Source organism: Aquarana catesbeiana, linkage group LG12, assembly GCF_042186555.1.
Source record: "Aquarana catesbeiana isolate 2022-GZ linkage group LG12, ASM4218655v1, whole genome shotgun sequence".
NCBI lineage: Eukaryota > Metazoa > Chordata > Amphibia > Anura > Ranidae > Aquarana > Aquarana catesbeiana.
In genome coordinates, this window is record NC_133335.1 from 130,534,598 (window position 1) to 130,552,149 (window position 17,552).

Here is a 17,552-nt window from a genome sequence, read left to right on the forward strand (position 1 = left end):
AGGGAGAAAGAGAAAGAAAGAAAGGGATGGAGGGACAGCAGGCCCAGATCCTACACCACAATAGAAATATGTGTATTTCAGAAAGTTTAACAATCAGCAGATAAAGGTACTCCAAACACCTAGTGTTAGCACTTCACTCACCCCGGCACCATGGTTGTTATGGTGTCAGGATGATTGAAGCGCATTATTACTATTATTACATTGTAATATAAAATGAAATAGTTAAACTCGCCGTAATGTAGAATCCGTGAAAGCCCTGAGTGTGTCACTTATCACGTCGCCTGCCACCAGATGCCATCAGGTGTTCCAAGCAGAGTACCTCTTTACACCAGGCATTCCCAGCAGAGTCCCTCCTTATATTAGGTGCCCCCAGTAGAGTCCCTCCTTACATCAGGTGTCCCTAGAGGAGTCCCTCCTTACACCAGGCATTCCTAGTAGAGTCCCTCTTTATACCAGGCTTTCCCAGTAGAGTCCCCCTTTACATCATTTGTCCTCAGCGGAGTCCCTCCTTACACCAGGCATTCCCAGTAGAGTCCCTCCCTACACTAGGCTTTCCTAGTAGATTCCCTCTTTACACCAGTCATTCCCAGTAGAGTCCTTCTTTACACCAGGCATTCCCAGTAGAGTCCCTCTTTACACCAGGCATTCCCAGTAGAGTCCTTCCTTACACCAGGCATTCCCAGTAGAGTCCCTCTTTACACCAGGCATTCCCAGTAGAGTCCTTCCTTACACCAGGCATTCCCAGTAGAGTCCCTCTTTACACCAGTTATTGCTGTAGAGTTTCTCTTTACACCTGGCATTCCCAGTAGAGTCCCTGCTTACACCAGGCATTCCCAGTAGAGTCTCTCTTTACACCAGGCATTCCCAGTAGAGTCCCTCTTTACACCAGGCATTCCCAGTAGAGTCCCTCTTTACACCAGGCATTCCCAGTAGAGTCCCTCCTTACACCAGGCATTCCCAGTAGTCTCTCCTTACATCAGGTGCCTCCAGTGGAGCCCCCCTTACATCAGGTATCCCCCAGAGGTGTCCCCCTTACATCAGGTGTCCCCCAGTGGAGCCCCCTTTACATCAGGTGTCCCCCAGTGGAGCCCCCTTTACATCAGGTATCCCCCAGTGGAGCCCCCCTTACATCAGGTATCCCCCAGTGGAGCCCCCTCTTACATCAGGTATCCCCCAGAGGTGTCCCCCTTACATCACGTATCCCCCAGTGGAGCCCCCCTACATCATGTATCCCCCAGCGGTGTCCCCCCTTACATCAGGTATCCCCCAGCGGTGTCCCCCCTTACATCAGGTATCCCCCAGCGGAGCCCCCCTTTCATCAGGTATCCCCCAGCGGTGTCCCCCTTACATCAGGTGTCCCCCAGTGGAGCCCCTTTACATAAGGTGTCCCCCAGTGGAGCCCCCTTTACATCAGGTATCCCCCAGTGGAGCCCTCCCACAACCCTTGTCTCCCTTTACAGCAGGTATCCCCCAGTGGAGCCCCCCCTTACATCAGGTATCCCCCAGTGAAGCTTCCCCTTACATCAGGTATCCCCAGTGGAGCAGCCCCTCTTACATCAGGTATCCCCCAGTGGAGCAGCCACCCTTACATCAAATATCCCCCAGTGGAGCCCCCTTTACATCAGGTGTCCCCCAGTGGAGCCCCCTTTACATCAGGTATCCCCCAGTGGAGCCCCCCTTACATCAGGTATCTCCCAGCGGTGTCCCCCTTACATCAGGAATCCCCCAGTGGAGCAGCCCCCCTTACATCAAATATCCCCCAGTGGAGCAGCCCCCTTACATCAGGTATCCCCCAGTGGAGCCCCCTTTACATCAGGTGTCCCCCAGTGGAGCCCCCTTTACATCAGGTATCCCCCAGTGGAGCCCCCCTTACATCAGGTATCCCCCAGCGGTGTCCCCCTTACATCAGGTATCCCCCAGTGGAGCCCCCCTTACGCCCAGTATACTCCAGCGGTGTCCCCCAGTGGAGCCCCCTATACATCAGGTATCCCCCAGTGGAGCCCCCCTTACATCAGGTATCCCCCAGCGGTGTCCCCTTTACATCAGGTATCCCCCAGTGGAGCCCCCCTTACACCCAGTATACCCCAGCGGTGTCCCCCTTATATCAGGTGTACCCCAGTGTAGCCCCCCTTACATCAGGTATCCCCCAGTGGAGCCCCCCCTTACATCAGGTATCCCCCCAGCGGTGTCCCCCTTACATCAGGTATCCCCCAGCGGTGTCCCCCTTACGTCAGGTATCCCCCAGTGGAGCCCCTCTTACATCAGGTATCCCCCAGCGGTGTCCCCCCTTACATCAGGTATCCCCCAGCGGTGGCCCCCCTTACATCAGGCATCCCCCAGTGGAGCCCCCTTTCATCAGGCATCCCCCAGCGGTGTCCCCCTTAAATCAGGTATCCCCCAGTGGAGCAGCCTCCCTTACATTAGGTATCCCCAGTGAAGCAGCCCCCCTTACATAAGTGGAGCCCCCCTTACATCAGGTATCCCCCCAGCGGTGTCCCCCTTACATCAGGTATCCCCCAGTGAAGCCCCCCTTACATCAGTTGTCCCCCAGTGGAGCCCCCCCTTATATCAGGTGTCCCCCAGTGGAGCCCCTCCCTTACATCAGGTATCCCCCCAGCGATGTCCCCCTTACATTAGGTTTTCCCACAACCCTTGTCTCCCTTTACAGCATGTATCCCCCAGTGGAGACCCCCCTTACATCAGGTATCCCCCAGTGAAGCTTCCCCTTACATCAAGTATCCCCAGTGGAGCAGCCCTTCTTACATCAGGTATCCCCCAGTGGAGCAGCCCCCCTTACATCAAATATCCCCCAGTGGAGCAGCCCCCTTACATCAGGTATCCCCCAGTGGAGCCCCCTTTACATCAGGTGTCCCCCAGTCGAGCCCCCTTTACATCAGGTATCCCCCAGTGGAGCCCCCCTTACATCAGGTATCCCCCAGCGGTGCCCCCCTTACATCAGGTATCCCCCAGTGGAGCCCCCCTTACACCCAGTATACCCCAGCGGTGTCCCCCAGTGGAGCCCCCTTTACATCAGGTATCCCCCAGTGGAGCCCCCCTTACATCAGGTATCCCCCAGCGGTGTCCCCCTTACATCAGGGATCCCCCAGTGGAGCCCCCCTGACACCCAGTATACCCCAGCGGTGTCCCCCTTACATCAGGTGTTCCCCAGTGTAGCCCCCCCCTTACATCAGGTATCCCCCAGCGGTGTCCCCCTTACATCAGGTATCCCCCAGCGGTGTCCCCCTTACATCAGGTATCCCCCAGTGGAGCCCCCTTACACCAGTTATCCCCCAGCGGTGTCCCCCCTTACATCAGGTATCCCCCAGCGGTGCCCCCCCTTACATCAGGTATCCCCCAGCGGAGCCCCCTTTCATCAGGTATCCCCCAGCGGTGTCCCCCTTACATCAGGCATCCCCCAGTGGAGCAGCCCCCCCTTACATCAGGTATCCCCCAGTGAAGCAGCCCCCCTTACATTAGGTATCCCCCAGTGGATCAGCCCCCCTTATATCAGGTATCTCCCAGTGGAGCAGCCCCCCTTACATTAGGTATCCCCAGTGAAGCAGCCCCCCTTACATAAGTGGAGCCCCCCTTACATCAGGTATCCCCCAGCGGTGTCCCCCTTACATCAGGTTTACCCCAGTGAAGCCCCCCTTACATCAGTTGTCCCCCAGTGGAGCCCCCCCTTACATCAGGTGTCCCCCAGTGGAGCCCCTCCCTTATATCAGGTATCCCCCCAGCAATGTCCCCCTTACATTAGGTTTCCCACAACCCTTGTCTCCCTTTACAGCATGTATCCCCCAGTGGAGCCCCCCCTTACATCAGGTATCCCCCAGTGAAGCTTCCCCTTACATCAGGTTTCCCCAGTGGAGCAGCCCTTCTTACATCAGGTATCCCCCAGTGGAGCAGCCCCCCTTACATCAAATATCCCCCAGTCGAGCAGCCCCCTTACATCAGGTATCCCCCAGTGGTGCCCCCTTTACATCAGGTGTCCCCCAGTGGAGCCCCCTTTACATCAGGTGTTCCCCAGTGGAGCCCCCTTTACATCAGTTGCCCCCCAGCGGTGTCCCCCAGTGGAGCCCCCTTTGCATCAGGTATCCCCCAGTGGAGCCCCCCTTACATCAGGTATCCCCCAGCGGTGTCCCCCTTACATCAGGTATCCCCCAGTGGAGCCCCCCTTACACCCAGTATACCCCAGCGGTGTCCCCTTTACATCAGGTGTCCCCCAGTGTAGCCCCCCCCTTACATCAGGTATCCCCCAGTGGAGCAGCCCCCCTTACATCAGGTATCCCCAAGTGGAGCAGCCCCCTTACATCAGGTATCCCCCAGTGGAGCAGCACCCCCTTACATCACGTATCCCCCAGTGAAGCAGCCCCCCTTACATCAGGTATCCCCCAGTGGAGCCCCCTTTAAATCAGGTGTCCCCCAGTGGAGCCCTCTTTACATCAGGTATCCCCCAGTGGAGCCCCCCTTACATCAGGTATCCCCCAGCGGTGTCCCCCTTACATCAGGTATCCCCCAGTGGAGCCCCCCTTACACCCAGTATACCCCAGCGGTGTCCCCCTTACATCAGGTGTCCCCCAGTGTAGCCCCCCCCTTACATCAGGTATCACCCAGTGGAGCCCCCCCTACATTAGGTATCCCCCAGTGAAGCAGCCCCCCTTACATCAGGTATCCCCAAGTGGAGCAGCCCCCTTACATCAGGTATCCCCCAGTGGAGCAGCACCCCCTTACATCACGTATCCCCCAGTGAAGCAGCCCCCCTTACATCAGGTATCCCCCAGTGGAGCAGCCCACCTTACATCAGGTATCCCCCAGTGGAGCAGCCCCCCTTACATCAGGTATCCTCCAGTGAAGCAGCCCCCCCTTATGTCAGGTATCCCCCAGTGAAGCAGCCCCCCTTACATTATGTATCCCCTAGCTAAGCAGCCCCCCTTACATAAGTGGAGCCCCCCTTACATCAGGTATCCCCCAGCGGTGTCCCCCCTTACATCAGGTATCCCCCAGCGGTGCCCCCCCTTACATCAGGTATCCCCCAGCGGAGCCCCCTTTCATCAGGTATCCCCCAGCGGTGTCCCCCTTACATCAGGTATCCCCCAGTGGAGCAGCCCCCCCTTACATCAGGTATCCCCCAGTGAAGCAGCCCCCCTTACATTAGGTATCCCCCAGTGGATCAGCCCCCCTTATATCAGGTATCTCCCAGTGGAGCAGCCCCCCTTACAATAGGTATCCCCAGTGAAGCAGCCCCCCTTACATAAGTGGAGCCCCCCTTACATCAGGTATCCCCCAGCGGTGTCCCCCTTACATCAGGTTTCCCCCAGTGAAGCCCCCCTTACATCAGTTGTCCCCCAGTGGAGCCCCCCCTTACATCAGGTGTCCCCCAGTGGAGCCCCTCCCTTATATCAGGTATCCCCCCAGCGATGTCCCCTTACATTAGGTTTCCCACAACCCTTGTCTCCCTTTACAGCAGGTATCCCCCAGTGGAGCCCCCCCTTACATCAGGTATCCCCCAGTGAAGCTTCCCCTTACATCAGGTATCCCCAGTGGAGCAGCCCTTCTTACATCAGGTATCCCCCAGTGGAGCAGCCCCCCTTACATCAAATATCCCCCAGTCGAGCTGCCCCCTTACATCAGGTATCCCCCAGTGGTGCCCCCTTTACATCAGGTGTCCCCCAGTGGAGCCCCCTTTACATCAGGTGTCCCCCAGTGGAGCCCCCTTTACATCAGGTGTTCCCCAGTGGAGCCCCCTTTACATCAGTTGCCCCCCAGCGGTGTCCCCCAGTGGAGCCCGCTTTACATCAGGTATCCCCCAGTGGAGCCCCCCTTACATCAGGTATCCCCCAGCGGTGTCCCCCTTACATCAGGTATCCCCCAGTGGAGCCCCCCTTACACCCAGTATACCCCAGCGGTGTCCCCCTTACATCAGGTGTCCCCCAGTGTAGCCCCCCCCTTACATCAGGTATCCCCCAGTGGAGCAGCCCCCCTTACATCAGGTATCCCCAAGTGGAGCAGCCCCCTTACATCAGGTATCCCCCAGTGGAGCAGCACCCCCTTACATCACGTATCCCCCAGTGAAGCAGCCCCCCTTACATCAGGTATCCCCCAGTGGAGCCCCCTTTACATCAGGTGTCCCCCAGTGGAGCCCTCTTTACATCAGGTATCCCCCAGTGGAGCCCCCCTTACATCAGGTATCCCCCAGCGGTGTCCCCCTTACATCAGGTATCCCCCAGTGGAGCCCCCCTTACACCCAGTATACCCCAGCGGTGTCCCCCTTACATCAGGTGTCCCCCAGTGTAGCCCCCCCCTTACATCAGGTATCACCCAGTGGAGCCCCCCCTACATTAGGTATCCCCCAGGGAAGCAGCCCCCCTTACATCAGGTATCCCCAAGTGGAGCAGCCCCCTTACATCAGGTATCCCCCAGTGGAGCAGCACCCCCTTACATCACGTATCCCCCAGTGAAGCAGCCCCCCTTACATCAGGTATCCCCCAGTGGAGCAGCCCACCTTACATCAGGTATCCCCCAGTGGAGCAGCCCCCCTTACATCAGGTATCCTCCAGTGAAGCAGCCCCCCCTTATGTCAGGTATCCCCCAGTGAAGCAGCCCCCCCTTACATTATGTATCCCCTAGCTAAGCAGCCCCCCTTACATCAGGTATCCCCCAGTGGAGCTCCCCTTTACATCAGGTATCCCCCAGTGGAGCAGCCCCCCTTACATCAGGTATCCCCCAGTGGAGTACCCCCCTTACATCAGGTATCCCTCAGCAGTGAAGACTCTCTCCACCGCCATTACAGAACACCAGAACGAAGTAACAGGCAGAGTGGAACAAAATAGGTGGAGCCGGCCCGGGTGGCAGCCAATAGAAATTGAGCTATGGCTCCGCCCACCCCCTGCCCCACGGCCTTTCCCACAACAGGTCACAGACAGACCGGCAGCAGGGCGGGGGCTGGGTGCCCAGCTGTGTCCCCCTTACATCAGGTATCCCCCAGTGGAGCCCCCCTTACATCCGGTTATAGTGATATATCCTATAGTGGTATATGATAATTAATTAGTAGTTATTATAATGATGATGTAAGTACTCTTCCTGCAGCAACCCAATTCTTCCAGAGAGATGCACTTTATTGACTTCCAACACAGAAGAAAGTCCAAAGTCCACAGATGACAAAAATCCAACAGAGTAAATATAACTCAGAGTGCCATGTTTCCTAGACCTGCGACTTTGTCACGTACCTGGTATCAGAGCCCAACTGTAGAAGGAGACCTCTCTTACAGCCCTGGCTCGGGGACCACTGGGGTTGCAACAGTGGTACAGGAGCGCAGTGAGGTAGGAGTGCCTGTATGATCCGAGGTAGCTGATGCAGGTGGTAGCGGTGATCCATCGGATGGACTGGTAGCAGAAGCAGTAGGAAGTGGTGGAATAGGTGCGGGTCAGCGACCCCTGGATCTAGGCGGAGCTGGATAAGGAACGGACTAAGCAGAGTGAGACAAGCCGGGTCAGAACGGGCAACAGGTAGTACAATCAGCAGGCAAAGGATAGTCAGCAGGCAGGCAGAGGTTCGGCAACAGGGGATCAATAGTTTCAGAAGTAGCAAGGCCGGGCCGGGAGAGGAGAAGGCAGCAGTAGTCAACGAAGCAAGGACAGGTAACACAGCAGGTTCAGGATCAGACTCAGGTTTAGACTGCAGATCAGACAGCACTGTACCAGAGCAGCTGCTGACTTTTTAAAGGGGAACTGGCGCCAAGCCGAGTCAGCGCGCGCTGAGCAATCTGATTGGCCATTTCCATTTAGGCCTTTGATATGCTTCTGTCTTTCAGAGTCTTTCAGACAGACAATAACCCCTAGCCGTAAACAACTGCCCTCATCTGCATTCTTCGTCAACAAGTCCCCTTTGATATGTGTAATTAGATTAACAGATGAAAGATATTATTGAACACGAATACTCACATTTTTAACTAACACCACACCCCATATGATAGAAGTAGTAGAAAAAAAAATTGGGATTTTGAAGGTGCAAATAAAGAAAATGATCAATTATATAAAAGATGCATTTATTTGAAAAATAGAAATTCATCCAATAAAAGCATAGAATAGAAAATAATTATGGCAAGTACAGTTCAATACAGTAACAGTGATACAGCAATGCAAGATGGACTTCCCAACATGTTTCGCCCCTATATCGGGCTTCTTCAGGGGTTGCTGGTCACATGCACGGTACATTGCCTTCTAACAGAAAATAGATAATTTAATAGATTAGAGTGATTCAAATGTCTATACATGTGATTCACGTTTTACAAATCTTACAAAAGTATCTATGCATATGCGTCTCCCAAGAACAGGGCACTGCTGCTTACCCGTATCTCTTATAAATAGGGGACTTGTGGCTACTGCCAAGATGACTATTGGTTTCTGCTACGTCAAAATACCCATGTGCTACAGGCGACCGTAGAAAAGACCAACTAAAAGCAAAGAAATACACAATATTGACCCCTAATATCTGAAGGAAGGATGGAATATCCTCTCAGACATAAGAGCAAAAAATGTAATAAATCAAAAGAAACTTACAAGGGCAAATGTAGCAGCTAGCTTGATGCCAGGGGCCAACACACCATCAGATAGCGAATCACTAAGCAAGCATATCTAGTGGAAAGAGAGTAATAACCCGCTGTATAAGCATCAGCAGGACAGAGACATAGTCTTCAACAAAGAAAAAAGGGGAAAGAAGATATTATAAATAGCTTCCATAGTTGCTAAGAGAGCCTGGATGAATTGGCTTGTAGTAGTTACCTGAGTAGAGCATAGTGGTGTGCATGGGTCCCACGAGTCCTGCAGCGTCTCCATGCTGCTAATGGTGGCTATTTATACCATCCATCCGGTTCGTAGGACCGGATGCGGACGTAAAAGCTGCACTGCGCATGCGCGCACATCACCATAGCATTTGACACCTTCACCTCCGCCTAGTTCTATGGCTCGGTCAAAGAGGTGAGGGAAAGAGTCCCTCTGGTGGTAAGAGGAGGAAAACCCACTTGTCAAAAAGACAAGTGGAGATTTCTAAACCACGGTGATGCACGCGCCGTGCGTGCAGGAAATCGGGTGTCGGGCTAAGTAGCAACGGCACCCTGGGCGTCCCTGCGGTCGCCCAAAGCTGCACACAAAGGCCATGACGAGCAGAATATTTCTCTAAAAGGAGGGGAAAGACCAGAGGCAAAGCTATAGGGGGAAATAATACTGGGGAACACGCATAGCCATGAAAAAGGAGACGCAGATACATTTACAATAACAAATATACATAATTAGTAATTGTAAAGGCTTAGAAAAAAAGAGAACAAACATAATTTAAATAGCGATATACATGGATTGTATAGCAATTAATAATATTTTATTATGATATAATTAAATGTTAGCCACTAATAATGACAAATTTGTATTAATGACTTTAAAGGGGAAGAAGGAAAGAGAATATATTTTTAATTTTATTAAAAAATCAGATAGGTCAGCATACATAGTAATTAGTGATGATTTATAAATATATTATTCACGGCCAAGATGGAAGAAAAAAGGAAAAAAAGGGAGGGTTTGGGAGGGGGGGGAGATGTAATTAACCGATTGAAGACAAAGAAGGAGGGGAAAGAGGGGAGTGGAATGGGAGAAAAATGGGGTGGGGGGAGGGGGGAAAAGAAAGATTGGGTTGAAAATAACAGAGGTTATGGGAACATCAGAGACCAGTTGGTTATAAAAAAAGGTTTATAACTAAGCATATCATTTATTCCAGGGTATATTGTGGCTTTAAGTAAATAGATACATCGTGATTCTAGTTGCAACAATTTTTGGTCGTTAATACCTCCTCTAACATCAGGGGGAATATGCTCAAGAGCCATGAATTTGATGGTATTTGAACTAAAACCATGAAAGAGGCCTACATGGCGACTAATTGGCGTTTCCATTTTACGTTTTTTAATAAGGGAAATATGGTCATTTATTCTCTTGTGAAACGGACGTTTCGTTTTACCTACGTAAAAGCATTTGCATGTACATTGCATAAGGTAAACAATGCCCTGAGTTTGGCATGTTACTCTATATCTAATTGAATGGATCTGTCCATTTGGTAATCTTACCTCATTGATATTAGGCATAAAACGACATTTGTCGCATCTGCCGCATGAAAAAGTGCCCGGAAATTGGCTAGGTAGTGAAGGAGTTTTGTAATGACTCTGGGTTAAGCGATCTTTAAGTGATTTGGCATGTCTATAAGTAATTTGGGGTTAGTTCTCAACATATTTAGTGGCAATTGAATCTGCTAATAGAAGTGGCCAATACTTTTCAATGATTTGTCTCAATTGTTTCTGCTGCTTGGTATAGGCAGTAATGATTCTAACAGTCTGAGACTTATTTTTAGTTGTTTTCTTGTGTATCAAGGTATCTCTGACATGAGTCTTAGCTCTATTAAATGCTTTCTTGAGGATACTATGAGTGTAGCCTCTTTCTCTTAAGCGACCATATAAGAGATTTGCTTCATCTTGGAAATCACTATCTCTACTGCATTTACGTCGCAGTCTTAAGTATTGACTATAAGGGATGCTGTTAATCAATGACCTAGGGTGGGAGCTTGAGGCATGCAGTAATGCATTGCTTGCTGATGGTTTTCTAAATAAAGTAGTACCGAGTGAGCCATCATGTTCCACAAAAATTTGAATGTCAAGAAAGCTTCACCATGTCCTGTGACCCAAAAACTGTTAGCTTTCTTGACATTCAAATTTTTGTGGAACATGATGGCTCACTCGGTACTACTTTATTTAGAAAACCATCAGCAAGCAATGCATTACCGCATGCCTCAAGCTCCCACCCTAGGTCGTTGATTAACAGCATCCCTTATAGTCAATACTTAAGACTAGTAGTAGTAGTAGTAGTAGTATCCGGGTCAAGGCACCAATGTAGTAATAAATCCTATAGTGGTGTATGATAATTAATTAGTAGTTATTATAATGATGATGTAAGTACTCTTCCCACAACAACCCAATTCTTCCAGAGAGATGCACTTTATTGACTTCCAACACAGAACAAAGTCCACAGATGACAAAAATCCAACAGAGTAAATATAACTCAGAGTCCCATGTTTCCTAGACCTGCGCCTTCATAGTCACACACAGATAGTACTATAGATTGAACGCCATGTTATATTCACTAGACACTGAATGGCTGAGCAATCTGATTGGCTGTTTCCATTTAGGCCTTTGATATGCTTCTGTCTTTCAGAGTCTTTCAGACAGACAATAAGCCCTAGCCGTAAACAGCTGCAGTCATAAACTGCCCTAATTTGCATTCTTGCATATTAACATCAACAAGTCCCCTTCGATATGTGTAATTAGATTAACAGATACCACCTTAACACCCTTTTGATGTGTAGAATGGACTTGTGTGGAATGCCTACATTCCTAATCTGTATTCTTGAATATTAACATAAACAAGTCCCCTTTGATATGTGTAACTAGATTAACAGATACCAATGTGGCCTGCCTAGAATGGACTTGTCCTAGAATTCCTACATATAACACCATATATAAAATACATACACATATATACATATATATATACATATACATATATATCTATATATATCTATATATATATATATGTAGGAAGCCCAATATGGTGGCCTGAATTTATGGGAGGAGCCCGGGGGGTATTTAAGCAGCCCGCTCACCTGTGGTGCTTGTCGGTTTCCTGTGCGCTGTACGTTACGTCACTAGGCCGACTCTTTCAACTCGTTGGCGTTCATGAAATTGTGCGTTCGAAATTTCAGCAGCTTTCGGTTCCCGTTCGCAGTTTCTGAGAGGCTTCCGTTCCCGTTCGTAGTTTTCGTACAAACGTGTCTGGCTCGGCGGTCGCAGGTAGGGTTTCGTTGACATTTCATCATATCATGTATCACCATTTGTTATATACCGTGTCGCTCAAACCCGATACAGAACTTACGAGTCATTCGTTAAGAAACCCTGCACGTAGCTGTAGCACTCAGCCACCGATTCGTGCCTCTATCATTTATAATACATTTTTCATTCATTTTACGTACCTTACTCTGATTCGAATCCAGTTGCGTCCGCTTTGCACCTGTTTGTCCAGCCGTGTCTCACTTTTTCTTGTCTCATGTTTTATACCATGCTCCACAGTCTTGTTCGTTATCAGTCGCAAATACGGCACACAGATTTGTGTCTCTGTCATGGCTTATCATTTCAATCATTTCACTCATTTCACTCATTTCACTCATTTCACCGTCTCGTACCGATTCGTCCCGGTGTGCCCCAGTTGTTATTTGGCCTCATTTCAGTACATGCTCCAGAGTCCGGTCGTTGTCAGTCGCAGTTTGCGGTTCACCGATTTGTGCCTCTGTCATGGGAAATCATTTCACTGTCACGTATCAAGTTCCGATTCGAATCCAGTCGCATCCATGATGCACCGATTCGTTCCGGCGTGCCCCAGTTATTTTTCGGCCTCATTTCAGTACATGCTCCAGAGTCCGGTTCGTTGTCAGTTGCAGTTTACTGGTCACCGATTCGTACCTCTGTCATGGGAAACTATTTCACTGTCACGCAGCACGTTCCGATTCAAATCCAGTCGCATCCGTGATGCAACGATTCGTTCCGGCGTGCCCCAGGTATTTCGGCCACATTTCAGTACATGCTCCAGAGTCCGGTTCGTTGTCAGTCCCAGTTGCAGCATGACCGATTCGTGCCTCTGTCATGGCACGTGCCTCTACCATGACAAATCATTTCATTCATTTCATCATTTCACTCATTTCACTGTCACGTACTGCGCCCCGATTCGAATCCAGTAGCATCCGTGATGCACCGATATGTCCCGGGGTGCCCCAGTTGTCTTGGCCTCATTTCATTCTATGCTCCACAGTCCGACTCGTCGTTTGTCGCAGTCGAAAAAAAAAATAAATATAAATAAAAGGTAAAAAAATAAAAAAATAAAAAAATGTTTTCGGCCTCATGTAGCACCTACACCAGAGCTTGGTTCGCTGTCAGTCGCAATCGCGGCATGACCGATTCGCGCCTCTGTCAGGGCAAACATTTCATTAATTTCACTGTTGCATACCGCACTCAGATTCAAATCCAGTCGCATCCATGATGCACCGATTTGTTCCAGTGTGCATTCATTTTTTTTCTTTTGCCTCATTTCAGTACATGCTCCAGAGTCCGGTTCACTGTCAGTCGCAGCTGCGGCTCGACCGATTCGTGCCTCTGTCATAAAAAAAAAAAAAAAAAAACCCTTCATTTCACTGCCCCACACTACCTACGAATGTAGGAATCTTCGTTCAGCGGCCACTGACGAACAGGCTCTTACAAACAGAAGTAGACCGAGAGTTTGTTATAGGCCCCTTTACTCAGCCCCCTTTCAGTACTTGGAGAGTCAGCCCTATTGGGCTTGTCAAGGGCAAGTTCTCAAATAAACTACGTTCGGTGTACGACCTGTCTGCGCCTCATTCTTCCCACATTCCCAGTCTCAATTCCCTGATCCCCTCCGAAGAATTCTCCCTAAAATATTCCTCCGTGGACATGGCAATCCAAGCAATCATCAAAGCAGGTACAGGTGCCTGGCTCTCCAAAGCCGATATCTCGGATGCCTTCAAGCTCCTGCCTATCCACCCATCCCTTTGGTGCTGGCATGGCATCAAGTGGAAGGAGGAATACTATTTTGCCACGAAACTGACATTCGGTTCGAAGAGTAGCCCTTGGCTCTTCGACACATTCGCTCAGTCCCTCGCTTGGATACTCTTGCACAAAGCTCAGTGGCAAGAAGTCATCCACTACCTGGACGACTTCTTACTAATAGAATCACCCAGCAGACCCCCAGGAGACCTCGACAAACTCAGAGTTGTATTCGGAAATCTCAATGTTCCCATCGCTGAGCATAAAGTCGACGGCTCAGCACACAACATCACCTTTCTCGGGGTCAACTTAGACACCTGCACCATGCAGGCCAGTCTCCCCCTCGACAAACTAACCCGCATTAGGGCGGTCCTTCATAAATTCACCCACACTAGGGGGTGTACCAAAAAGCAGTTGCAATCTCTCCTGGGAATGCTTAATTTCGCCATGCGAATTATTCCACAAGGTCGCAACTTCTTGTCACATCTGCTGAGATATCTGTCACAAACACAAGACCCCGATCAGATCCTAAATCTAGATTTCGCAGCAATAGCGGACCTATCTATGTGGGAGGAATATCCCTATTTATACCTATGGTTTCGGCCCTTTCACCCCAGGTGGTGACAGATGCTGCAGCTTCCACAGGCTTCGCGGCAATTTTTGGCCACCAATGGTTTTCAGGACCCTGGCCTCAACAGATACTGTTGATACCCGGCTTTACCCGAACATCCTCCCTCTTCGAGCTCTATCCCATAGTGGCAGCCGCACAGCTCTGGGGTCAACATTGGACGGGGCAAACCGTGGTCTTCACCACCGACAATCAGGCCACGGCAGACATTGTCAACAAAGGCAGGTCCAAGTCCCTATCAGTCATGTCCTTCCTGCGCAGATTGATACAACTGTCCTTACAACATCAGTTTAACATCCATTGTTCATTTATTCCAGGTAAATACAATCTAGCTGCTGACGCACTGTCACGTTTTAATTACACCTCCTTTTTCAAACAGGTTCCCGGAGCCGATCCAGTGTCGGCCCCTATCCCTGTTTGGTCACAGCTGACCCTGGACTAGCAGAACATTTACAAGGAGCAACCTAGCTCATCAACCACTCACTGTCCCATAACACACTCAAAGCCTACCAGACAGCTTGGAAGGCATTCAATAAATTCCTGGCACCCTGCTGCAAGGGAACAACAGATGTCAAGCAAGTACTGGCCTTCATTTCATATTGCCACACTCAGCTGGCCTTACCTTGTAATACCATTCGGCTATACCTAGCCAGCATACAACATTTCTTGACTGTTCAAGACCCCGCAAAGTCTTCACTGTTCTCGCCCCGACGCTATCCGAGCCATCCTACGTGGCATTCAGAAATACCAACCAGTGATCAGCACCAAACGTTTACTCATTACAGGGCCCATCTTCAGGGATATGTCGACCATCCTGACTACTTCTCCATTTGGTCTTCTCCCCAGTACGGTCCTACAAGCAGCCATATATTTGGCCTACTACGGGTTCTTGCGACCTGGCGAGTTCACCTGTAACAACCCCGCAGGCCAAGTACTACGCAGACGGCACTTGATTCGCTACCAAGACCACTTCGTCCTCCACCTCGAGGTTTCTAAAACCCAGCAAACAGGCTCTGGAGTGGACATTCACCTTTACAAAACCAATAATAGCTGGTGTCCAGTCACCGTACTCAACCATCTTCTGTCACTCCTGCCTGAACAGCCGGACTCCAGTCCTCTTCTACCATTCCCAGTTAAACCTTTAAGTGTCTGTCAGTTTGTGAAACACATAAGGATACTTCTCCGCAACCTTCACCTTAACCCTAGTCAGTACTCCGGACACTCCTTTCGTATCGGAGCAGCCTCTGCAGCATCCCGCCACGGGGTCCCAGACCACATCATTAAAGACTAGGCAGGTGGAAGTCAGCCTGCTTCGCCCAGTATGTCCCTAATCCTCAAGTGGAGATGGCACAGGCTTTTTCAAAATTGGCTCAATGAATAACTGAAAACCAATAAAATATTATACCCCTACCTGAATGTTTTTGCCCCCTTATTTTGGCATACCGTCCATCAGACCAAGGCACACTTTCAGGTCCATTTTATATGGTAAGTCCACACTTCCAGGTCTATTTCCGATGGTAGGTCTTATGTTAACTATAAAGGTTATCTATGTCCATATCGGACATAGGGCTCCAACCATAAGTAGGAAGGCCAGTATGGTGGCCTGAATTTATGGGAGGAGCCCGGGGGGTATTTAAGCAGCCCGCTCACCTGTGGTGCTTGTCGGTTTCCTGTGCGCGATACCCACCCTCCCATCCCCATTTTCGGGGCATTTCTCAACTATTCATTTCTCTTCACAGAATAATCATTTCTTAAACTAGGGTATGCCCCCTTATTTTGGCATACCGTCCATCAGACCAAGGCACACTTTCAGGTCCATTTCATATGGTGAGTCCACACTTCCAGGTCTATTTCCGATGGTAAGTCTTATGTTAACTATAAATGTTATCTATGTCCATATCGGACATAGGGCTCCAACCATAAATATATATATATATATATATATATAAATATATATATATATATATATATATATATATATACATACCGGCATCCCCCAGCGTTGTCCCCCTTACATCAGGTGTCCCCCAGTGGAGCCCCCCCTTACATCAGGTATCCCCCAGTGGAGCCCCCTTACATTAGGTATCCCCCAGCGGAGCCCCACTTACATCAGGTATCCCCCAGCGATGTCCCCCTTACATCAGGTATCCCCCAGTGAAGCAGCCCCCCCTTACATCAGGTATACCCCAGTGGAGAACCCCCCTTACATCAGGTATCCCTTAGCGGTGTCCCCCTTACATCAGGTATCCCCCAGTGGAGCCCCCCTTTCATCAGGTATCCCCCAGCGGTGCCCCCCTTTAATCAGGTATCCCCCAGTGGATAAAGCAGCCCCCCCTTACATCAGGTATCCCCCAGTGAATCAGCCCCCCTTACATCAGGTATCCCCCAGTGGAGCAGCACCCCCCTTACATCAGGTATCCCCCAGTGAAGCAGCCTGCCCTTACATTAGGTATCCCCCAGTTAAGCAGCCCCCCTTACATTATGTATCCCCCAGCGGTGTCCCCCTTACATCAGGTATCCCCCAGTGGAGCCCCCCTTTCATCAGGTATCCCCCAGCGGTGTCCCCCTTACACCAGGCATCCCCCAGTGGATAAAGCAGCCCCCCCTTACATCAGGTATCCCCCAGTGAAGCAACCCCCCTTACATCAGGTATTCCCAGTGGAGCAGCCCCCCTTACATCAGTTATCCCCCGGTGTCCCCCAGTGGAGCCCCCCTTACATCAGGTATCCCCCAGTGGAGCCCCCTTACATTAGGTATCCCCCAGCGGAGCCCCACTTACATCAGGTATCCCCCAGTGGTGTCCCCCTTACATCCGGTATCCCTCAGTGGATAAAGCAGCTCCCCCTTACATCAGGTATCCCCCAGCGAAGCAGCCTCACCTTACATTAGGTATCCCCCAGTGGAGAACCCCCCTTACATCAGGTATCCCTCAGCGGTGTCCCCCTTACATCAGGTATCCCCCAGTGAAGCAGCTCCCCTTACATCAGGTATCCCCCCAGTGGAGCAGCACCCCTCTTACATCAGGTATCCCCCAGTGAAGCAGCCCTCCCTTACATCAGGTATCCCCCAGTGAAGCAGCCTGCCCTTACATTAGGTATCCCCCAGTTAAACAGCCCCCCTTACATTAGGTATCCCCCCAGCGATGTCCCCCTTACATCAGGTATCCCCCAGTGGAGCCCCCGTTTCATCAGGTATCCCCCAGCGGTGTCCCCCTTACACCAGGCATCCCCCAGTGGATAAAGCAGCCCCCCCTTACATCAGGTATCCCCCAGTGGTGCATC